Below are 11,092 nucleotides of genomic sequence, written 5' to 3'. Positions count from 1 at the left end.
TGTGGGTGTGGGTGTGGATGTATTTTATTTTAGAAAATATTAATAACTTGTACAGGGAATGGATTAATAAAATATATATTTATTTTATGAAAAAAAATTTATTGTGACAATAATAAACCGCCACTAATGTAATAATCATTTCCTTGCATTTTATTAGTAACGAGTTAACATGTTGCATATACGTATTAGTTCAAATCTTTAGCGACGGTTTAAATTATCGCGAATACGATTTTAATTTAATTCTATTTTTTTTGTTGATGTTATAGAACGTCGCTAATAATACTTTTTGCAACGTTAAATATCGTCTCTAAAAAACTTTTGAGTGACGGCAACCTAAACCGTCGCTAAAAGTGAAGTTTTTTCTCCACATTTTTTGGGTGAAATTACACAGTCGCAAAAAACTATTGATTTGTCATCGCTACAAGAAAGCGACGGTTTGTAACTGTCGCAAATACTTTTTGTCATGCCCCTTTCTGCCACCCCCCATTTCCCATCACTACTCCATCACAAAAAATCTTTTACGACGGCATTTGCACCTTTTACGACGTTTAACACCGTCGCAAAAGTTTCAATTTTTAGTAGTGGTCGTTGAAGGACAGAAGAAGGTGAATGAAGGGAAGCATATTTCGTTCTCTGCGATTAGTGAAATTCGGAAGCAGATCAAGTGAAATTGAGACCTTCTTCAATTGGAAATTGGTCTGGCTTTTAGGGGTATACTTTCGGTTGCTTCCTTGCCAACTGAGTTTTCATCTATGTGTGTTTTTTGTTTTCTTGTCTTTGGGGCCCCATTGTTTAATTGTGCTTTTTGTAGCATTTTTTATTATTCAGTAAAAGGGTCATTAGATGTTTGTTTTTTTAATTTGGCAAAATTTCGTTTTGTCTTCCTAGCTTTTAGTTTCACCAATTTAAGTCACGCTTTCAATTGCATTGCAATGTGACCCCTGTCAATTATTATTAGCATTTTCGATGGACACAATCGTTTCATGAGTGAATTTTATCAATTTTCGTGCAATAATTGTAACAACATGGAAAACAGATAGTATAAATTATTCAAATAAAAAAAAATACTTCCTCTAAGAACTTTAAACTGGCAACAATTGTGTTAGCTTAGGGCTTGGGATCACCTATCCCAATTTGATGTACCAATCTTTTGTCTCGTTATTTAGATGTTGCCACATTATCTTGTGTGAATTAAAACTTTAGACTTGTACCACAGAATTATTATTTTTGATTTGCATATCTATAGGAGTGTAAAAATGGCTCGTGGTTCGTAGGCAGTCTCAAGACTGCCCGCGGCCAGGGGTGGGGCTGGCTCGTTTAGGCCCAAGCTTGGGCCTGAGCTCAGTTAGAGACACTAGGCCAAGGCCTGGGCCATCATTTTGAAGTCCGGCCCTACCCGTGGGCTCGACCCGACTAGCCCGACCCATCAGCCCGCTTAAAGCCCACTATAGCGATCCCGGTTTTACCCCGACTTTCGTTGTGTTCCGGACTCGGATTCCGTGATTGTATACTGTTGTCTATGTCTTGTTTCCTTCCTTTAACTCTTTGTATTTGAGTTTTGGATTATGTTGGGCGTGTTTGGAACAGGTTGGTTGTTGGTCGGTCTAGAATGTCGTTGCCTAGATTTTTGCTTCTTCACTCGAACGAGGCTTCTAGCACTCGAGGGAGCCTTGCACTACTACAAAAATAGTTAAAGATCACACTTTGACAAAAAAAAAGATCTCACTTTTATTGGAAGTGTGATAAAAAAAATTAGATTGATATTTTAATCACACTTAATTTGATTGAGTGTGATAATATTTATTTTTTATGTCACTTTTAAATTAAGTGTGATTATATATATATATTTTTAATCACACCTTCTAATTAAAGTGTGATTATATATACACTACTACTTTTTAATCACACTTTTTAAACAAGTGTGATTATATATATATATTTTTTAATCACACATTCTAATTAAAGTGTGATTATTTATATATTTTTTAATCACACATTCTAATTAAAGTGTGATTATATATACACTACTATTTTTTAATCACACTTTTTAAATAGGTGTGATTATGTATATATTTTTTAACCACACATTCTAATTAAAGTGTGATTATTTATATATTTTTTAATCACACCTTCTAATTAAAGTGTGATTATATATACACTACTACTTTTTAATCACACTTTTTAAATAGGTGTGATTATATATATATTTTTTAACCACACATTCTAATTAAAGTGTGATTATTTATATATTTTTTAATCACACATTTTAATTAAAGTGTGATTATATATACATTACTACTTTTTAATCACACTTCCTAAATAGGTGTGATTGTATAAAATATTTCAATTTGATTTTTATATAAAATATACAATTCCCAAATCCTCACCTCTATTCTACCCATGAATGATAGAGATGACTCACTACTAGAAAAGGAGGCATTAGATGCGGAACTTTTTCACCCATTTTTTCATCTTTCTATCTCTCTGTCTCTCTTCTCTCTCTCTCTCACTCATCACTTTTCTCTGTTTGTCTATCTCTCTCTTTCTCTCTGTGTCTCTGTTTCTCTTATTTTTCTCTCTCTTACTCATCACTCTTCTCTGTCTGTCTGTCTGTCTGTTTGTCCTTCTCTCTTTCTCTCTGTGTCTCTCGTCCATCTCTCTTCTGTCTATCTCTCTCGCCTCTCTTCTCTCTCTGTCTCTCTTTTCTATCTCTCTTTTCTTTATCTCTCTCGCTCATCTCTCTCTGTCTCTCTCTCGTTTATCTCTTTTCGCTCTTTTTTTCTCTCTCTTTCTTTGTCTATATCTTTTCACCTATTTTTTCATCTTCCTCTCTCTCTTCTCTTTCTCTCTCTCACTCATCACTCTTTTCTTTCTGTCTATCTGTCTCTCTCTCTCTGTGTCTCTCACTCATCTATCTCCTCTCTCATCTCTTTTTTCTCTCTGTCTCTTTTGCTCATCTCTCTATCTCTCTCTCTCATCTCTCTCTGTCTCTCTCGCTCATCTCTCTTCTCTCTCTGTCTCTCTCTTTCTCTCTCGTCCATCTCTCTTCTCTCTCTGTCTCTTTTCTGTCTCTCACTCTCTATCTCTTTCTTTTTTTGTCTCTCTCTCTCTCTCTCTCTCTCCCACTGTGTTTGTGTTGCTCACTCTCTCCCTCCCGTCTTCTCTATTTACTAAGCTCCCTTTCGATTTATCGATCCACTACAAAAAAAATACACTTTTAGCAACCACTTTGTCTCTCTCTCGCTCATCACTCTGTCCCTATTTCTCTCTCTATCTCTCTCTCTCTCTCTCTCTCTCTTTCTCTCTCTGTCTATCTGTCTCTCACTCATCTCTCTCTCTTACCACTCATCTCCTCTACCACCTTCACCACTACTGCAAACGTCATTCCACCACCACCACTACTTCCACTGTCGCCATTTCATCTCTACGACTACCATTACTACTACTATCGCCACCACTCCACTACCACCACTACCACTACTGCCATTACTACTACCATTACCTCTCCTTCACCCCTGCCACTCCATCTACACTACCACTACCACAACTTCACCACTAATATCTTTCACCATCACTACCACCACCACCATCATCTCTTATCCACCACCTCCACCACTAATGTCGCTCTCTTTCTTCTACCACAAAAAAATAGTTCATGATTTTTAGTAACAAAAAAAAAATAGGCCGTAGAAAAATATTTTTCATTGACCATAGAAAATTAACTTTTATTTTAGTGAAAAATATTTTTCATTAAAATATTACCCCTACTTCTACGAAATAAAAAATAATAATAATATTTTTTTAATTAAAATAAAAATAAAACAAATAAATTTTTAATCTTAGTAACTAAAAAAAAATGAAATTTTTTTCATTAATTACAAAAATAATTATTTTAACAAAAAATAAAAAATTTTAGCAACAGTAACCCTCGTCACAAAAAAGAAAAGAAAAGTTAAACGACATTGTTTTGTTGTTTAAATTTTATTTGTGACCCTAAAAAAAAGATTTTATTATTTTTTTATCCACCCCCGTCTCCCTCTCTTTTTTTTTTCATTCCCGCTTTTTTTTTTCCATTCCCCCCCCCGGGGGCCCAAAACCAAAAATCCCTAATCTCTTAAGATTTGTTAAGCCTCAAGGAGATTACATAGAGCTTCACAGGAAGAAAAATGGCTATCGCCATGATCATTTCGAGCGCAAACGAAAGAAAGAGGCTCGTGAAGTCCACAAGCAATCTCAGATTGCTCAGAAGGTTCAGTTTCTTCACTTTTCTATTGAGGATCTTGTTTACTGTTTTGGAAAATGAAATTACTATTGAGGATCTTGTGGACTCACAAGTCACCAGATCCATTATCTATAAATTCCTGGGATGTTTTGGGGGCTTTTTTTTCTTTGTGGGTTGTCTTTGTTTTTTCATTTGAATAGTATCAACTTTTGGAGTGGTTTCTTTTTGATTTTGACTATTCTCTCTCTTCTTTGGACCTAAAGATTCATCAGATTTGGGTAATAATCTCAATTGGGTTTTCTGTTTCTTCTTCTTTGTATTGTAAGAGATTGGATGGTCAGTCTGTCAGTTGCTTAATGGTCTTATTTGTTTCACTCTCAAATTATAAAATATCATTTTTATAAATTTATTTTCTATTTTTTTTTTGTTTTTGAAGGTTTGTAACTGGTGATTATGATGTTCATACGTTTTGATCTTGATATCGGAAGATGATTACTGTATTGGGCTTTTGTATTAGTCCTGAATTCCTCTTTATTATTTTTCTCTCTATTTCTTATCAAGATTTGATGATGTTGAATATTTGGATTCTCACAAAAACAAATACATGTGGACAATTTTGATCTGAGCATTTGAATGTGGCAGTCATGACATCTAATAGATTTATGAATTTGGTTTTTGAATCCTTATTGCAGAACACTATTTTTCTTTTCATTAGTTTTTATTTTTATAAATCTTCATTTGGTGTTGGTAATTCATTTGGATTTTGTTAAATGCTGAGAACCGCGAGTTTCTATTTTTATTTTTATTTTTATTTTTTTAGGATGTATATATATCATTCTTCTTTTAGGATATATTTTCATTTTGCGGCTTTTATTCCCTGGAGAAAGCAGCTGCTCATGCATCATCATTGCTTGGAAGAACAGGGAAACATTTATTCTTGAGAGATGGTGATAATGAAAAACCTCCTATTTTACTTCAAATGGCCAACGATACTGATGATCTTCCATTATGTGAGCCCTCGTGAATTTAATAGATTCTGATCAGAAGTCAAACAAATGTTTCTTTGTGACTACAAATGATATAGAACCTATCTTGACTCCTTGTCTTGTCTCTGCAGATCTACTCTACGGTCCTTTAGGCGTCGGGTTGCCTACGCTAATGCACGATATGATCGTATCCTGCCATACTATATACATTTGTTTATTATTTTTTACTTGTTTATGTAGGAAAATATTTGGAGATAAAATGTCAGGACATTTAAACATATGCTCAAGCAATACATGAAAAACTAGTTAGGCTGTTCCAATTTTCTTCTTTTTGAAATCCTCTAATTTATGTGAAGAACTTAACACTTCCTCTTAGATCTTGTTGGATGGAGTACATCATCACTGCGGCGTCGAAGTGAGCTCCCAAAGGTAATTCTTAATCTTTATGGAGCTTTAGAATTGTGTTTCCAATTTTTCTTACTTTTTTTTCTTTATTTTTTTTCAGCGTCAAAATCTATCAAGAATTGACAAATACCCGCATGTCGTAAATGTGGAGTTAGCAAAACCTGTGAATACTCAAGAAGAAATGTTTTTAGAGGGCCAAGTCAATGTATGCAAGACCATTGATATGGAAGGTTAGTTACCAAATTTTTGTCAATGTTATTCATGTTCTACAGCACTAATCTTACAAGATTCAAGAACCATTACTTCCCATTAAAAAACCAAGTTAAAAATTAAAATAAAAAAGGTTTTTCCTTCATTTTAAATGTAGATTTCACTTGTATATTTAGTTTTTCTGGAATTGTGAAGGAGAGTAAAAAGTTACCGGCAATATTGTGAATCCCGCTCAACACCATGTTGTACCAGCTGGTACATACCATTTTAACAGGAAACTGGAATAATGGAGACTCAACACAGTTCCAGTTAATTTTCTGGTTTGTACTGGATTATTTTAGGTGTATCGGGCTAGCTCAATTTCTAAGCATACAGACTGTTCTAGCATATACCAGTTAGTGAAAGAATGAAAGAACTGAAAATGAATTTCAGTGTGAAACAAGGTTGGGCTTCGAACTAGCATGTCTTGGTTTAGTCAAAACTGGAAGAAAAACACACACACACACACACAACACACACAACCTGATTTGTTATAGCAAGTGGAAAGAAAATGGAAAAGAGAAATTGAAGAGGTAATACTAGAAGTTCTAGAACAGTTATTTGGTGAAGAACTTTATACAAGTAAATGAAATTTTCATTATGCTCTTGAGGATTTGAAGTTCAATATGATTTCATTACCATCATTTCAAATTGTCCAATTATTCTGAGCTCTATATATAAGTAAAATATTTATTCTTGATTATTCCCTAATTTTCACACTCTTTCCTCATTGCGTCCAATTGTAGAGGCAATGATCAGGGGTCTCACAAAAATGAGCTGGGAAAGGGTTGATATTGACTTCAGTGGAACTAAACAAAGACTTTTGGGGCACAATACTATTCAGGCAAGTTTCTTCTTTCTCTTTACTTTAACTACAGAATCAAGGAACAACATAATAACCTCAATGAGTAAAATGCGGTTTGGAGGTCAACCTCTTGAAATGGATTGGAACTCTCTAGTTTGAATTCCCCTCCAGATAAAAGAGGGTCAGCACAATCAGATTTCAATCCATTTGGCAAAATAGGAGAGAAGTAAACAAAGAAATGATAGTAGTACTAGTTTATCTTCTTCTTGTTTGGATAGTATAAGAGTGAGATAAAAGAGAAAGAAAGTAGTTTATCATCTCTTCTTGTTTGGGAAAGATAGTAGTATCAACATTTCTAATGAGTGACCTTTTTCTTTTGTTCTGCTCGTGCAAGTAAAAACTTACTGTGTGAATTCCGCCGGAGCTGATGTGATACAACATATGATCGACAATTTTCTGTTATAGGTGTCACCAAATTACATTTATTTATGCATCAATTTATTTTATTTTATTTTTCAGTTTATTCCATATCGAGATAATGTAAATATGCGCAAGCAATCCTTGAGCATTTCGTTCCTTTTAGAACTCTAATTTTTAAAATTTCAGAAACACTGGAGGGAGTAATTTTCCCTGTTTTAGAGTTATATGTATTTTTCTGCCTAACATGCTATTTTAGTAATTTTTTTTTTATTTTTTGACAAAAATATAAGGTAAAAAATTATATTTGGGATCACTTGTTAACTTTTTACAGAAAAATGTACAAAAAGTATAGAGAAAACACAATATTTGACCTTTTTTTTTCTTTTTTTTTTAAGTTGTTGATTTTTTTGATTTTTTTAATGATTTTTTGATTTTTAAATTAAAATATTGAGTTAAAAGTGCCAAGGAATAGTTTAAATTATAGTGCATTTGCGAATGTTTGATTGGTGGTTGTGCGCTTGTAATTTCAGTTCGTGGATATTATTTTAGTGTAATTGGTATACTGGATGGTGTCCCGATTACTTTGACAACATGTGTGTGGAACCTAAATGTGGGCTCTACGTGTGGAACCTGAATATATTTTCAAATATTAATAAAATGAATTCATCATTTGTATTTCTATATTCTACTATTATTTTGCATTCTTTATATTGCGATTAATGGTCATGTGATTGATATATTGATGTTTTTAGGTTATGAAATTTATAACCTTTTAATTTTAATTAGTGTTATTTTGTTTTTTTTATTACCTCTGAATAAGCTATTCACATAGTTGACATATAATAAATTTATAAAAGTATAATTTTTAAAAATGTTCCAGACATATCGTGTCGTGCATTTTTTGAAAATAAATGTGGCCTTGTGTCAAAGCGGTCACGTGTCAGTGCTACTTAGAGCACAGCACAACAAATTATTTGGGAGAAACCAATAATTTAATTTGTGTGTGTGTGTGTGTGTGTTTCTCCACCAAGTTTATTTGGATTTGATGGTTAGAATTACAATTTTAACTTCACATTACGTAGCACTAATTGAGGATTGGAAAGCACCTGTAGGCTGCAGCACTTATATAGTTTTCATAACTAGCATTTGTTTCAATTTGTTAGGGGAGAACATATGTACAGGTGTAAAACTGAATAGATCACACTCCAATTGTATGAATCAGTTAAGTGTTCATTATTTTCTAATGCATAGATTTCTACCTTTGCTTGTTCCGAATGTTGTTCTAGATTCATTTCATTTGACTACTTCAAAGTTTCTTTTTATCGTTGTTGCAACAATTGTTATTCTCAACAGGGATGAGTAATTCTCAACGGGATGAGTAAAGCTTCTTGAGATATTTCTGACCAGACCATCTAGTTCTGTAACTGCTCTCTTCCTTCGCTTTTATTTGTTTATTTATTTTTTGAGGTTTTCTCTTCATTTTGACTCATTTATTTGTGTTTTTTCTTATAGAAAGAACATACTTGTTTCTACTTCATAAAGTAAATCATTGTAATTTGAAAGATATCTGAAAAGGAAACACACTTGCACTTCCTTGAGTGCAGTAGGATTGGGATTGTGTTCTTAATTGCATTTATTCAAGAACCATAACAGTTCTGTGGTGAATCCAATCAATGATTAATCCTACTTAAAGGTGTGATATAAGAGATGATATGTTAATTCTATGATTTTTGGAGATTGTTGAGTGTTGCTGAGCTTTTTCATCTCAAGTCTAGAAGAATGAGGTTTACCATGATCAATGAAAGAGATGGGAATCGACACATTTAGTAAAGCCACTTAATTTGTTCATACATGTCAAAGGCGTTAGCAATCCATAATGCCTAACTATAATCGGTAAGACTCAAAACACAAGAAGAACAAACACACAAGAAAGAACACACAAACTTGACCTCTAGGTGACAATGCTTTAAGGCTAGGGAAATTAACAGAGAGTAAATTAGATATGAAAAATAACAGCAGAGAAAATAATATATAGTTTTAGTCATTAGGTGATCCAATCCATTATTAGATAAAGAAGAAGAAGAAATTATGGACCTAAATAACAGCAGAGAAGAAATTTAGAGAAATTCTTGATGGGTTTCCTAAATATTTGATTTTTGTTTAAACAAATCTTTCAAATTTTGAATTAGTAAGATAAGAGAACCCATTATGGTGTTTGAATGAAATTCTTGAATGGGGGGCTTTAGTGTTCAAATGATTCTATTACAATGTTGAATTTCTTTTTCTTTTTAATCTTTTTGGGTATTTTTCCTGAATGTGGTATTTGATTTTTAAATTTTTTTTGGTGGTATAAATAAATGGGTAATGTAGGGTGGTATAATATCTCCAAGTAAATTGAGGATGAAGCTAATAGGGGCAGCTGCTCAGCATAAGAGGAAGAAAGATGGATCAAATAGTAACTCAGCAAGAACATCTCTTTCCAACCTTGAGGATTCTGAGTTTGTCAACAACAGTTTGTTAGCCACCATGACTGCAGGAGACTTTGATGACCATGGTATTTTATGTGACTCTGCTCCACCTTTGTTTTCTCATTACATCCATTGGTAATTAGTATTTAACATTATAGTTTACTCTCAAACTAATTTTCTGTTTCTTCTTTGTAAACAAAAAACAGGAAACATATTGTCCCAAAAAAAAAAAAAAAAAAGAAAAAACTCAAAACATGTTTAATATACACATGTTTTCCAAACAAATACTAACAAAAATAAGAAAACATGTTTGGTGAGTTGCAGGAAAGGTGAAGTAGTCGCCGGGAAGGGAAAGGGTGGCTAAAGGGGGTGAGGGAGTGGCTGGAGGGGGGATGGAGGAATAGTGTTTTCAAAGGCTCAAGGAACCCCCAAGGCACCAAAGGTTTCTTGAGTTTTTATTTATTTATTTATGGGTACCTAAAATTATGGTTCAACAGTAATAATAATATATATTCACAAAAAGATCGTACACAAGCTGTATTGAGATTTATCATTTTTAAATACTGTGTTCATTAGTGACCTCCTAATTACAATGTCATTGACACTGAGCTGCTATGGCATCTAATTGTTAACAGGGAAGTTACTTGCAAAATGATTAAGATCAAACAGAAATGATTAATGTTCCTATTTTAGTTTGTTGAATTAACTTTTTAGTTTATTCATATGCATCAGTGGTTTTTGGATTAATTTGTGTTTTCATTTTTCAGGTCAGAAATTTTTTGGAAAGATGCAAAATATGGTCCAAGAATTAAAGAACTTAGTTTTTTAAGTTTTTTTCATTTTTTAATAGATGTAAACACAGTTAATTTTTTTTTTATTTAATTCTTTTGTATATACTTTTGAATATTTAATTTCCATTTATGAAATATATGACGTTATTCTATTCAATATGTGGTTATGATTCAAAATATAATATATTGTGTGTATTACATTCTTCAAACGTGCATACAAAAATAATATTGATTATTTTTCAAATATGTCGAATCCTTTTTTTATCACATATTTTATTAGTTATTAATCACACTTAAAAGATGTGATGTAAATATTTTTAATCACACTTAAAAGATGTAATCTAAATGTTATTAATCACACTTAAAAAGTGTGATTAAAAATGATTCTTTTTAATCACACTTCCAAAGATCACACTTAAAAGGTGTGATCTAAATATTTTTAATCACACTTAAAAGGTGTGATCTAAATATCTTTAATCACACTTAAAAGATGTGATCAAAATATTTTTAATCACACTTAAAAGGTGTGATTTAAATATCTTTAATCACACTTAAAAGATGTGATCTAAATATTTTTAATCACACTTAAAAGGTGTGATCTAAATATTTTTAATCACACTTAAAAGATGTGATCTAAATATTTTTAATCACACTTAAAAGATGTGATCTAAATATTTTTAATCACACTTAAAAGGTGTGATCTAAATGTTATTAAGCACACTTAAAAAGTGTGATTAAAAATGACC

General features: G+C 32.4%; 1 long non-coding RNA gene across 1 annotated transcript; it reads left to right on the top strand.

Moving 5' to 3' along the window:
• Window positions 1-4,386: 4,386 nt before the first annotated feature.
• Window positions 4,387-6,711, top strand: LOC145801604 (uncharacterized). The gene is made up of 4 exons (XR_014343231.1): window positions 4,387-5,395; window positions 5,585-5,637; window positions 5,731-5,843; window positions 6,609-6,711. It is a non-coding gene; the product is annotated as an uncharacterized LOC145801604 (long non-coding RNA).
• Window positions 6,712-11,092: the final 4,381 nt, after the last annotated feature.

Source organism: Camellia sinensis, chromosome 10, assembly GCF_055761805.1.
Source record: "Camellia sinensis isolate YWXY chromosome 10, ASM5576180v1, whole genome shotgun sequence".
In the NCBI taxonomy this organism is placed as follows: Eukaryota; Viridiplantae; Streptophyta; class Magnoliopsida; order Ericales; family Theaceae; genus Camellia; species Camellia sinensis.
The sequence above is the reverse complement of the archived record's forward strand: the minus strand, read 5'-3'. Positions and strand labels throughout refer to the sequence as shown.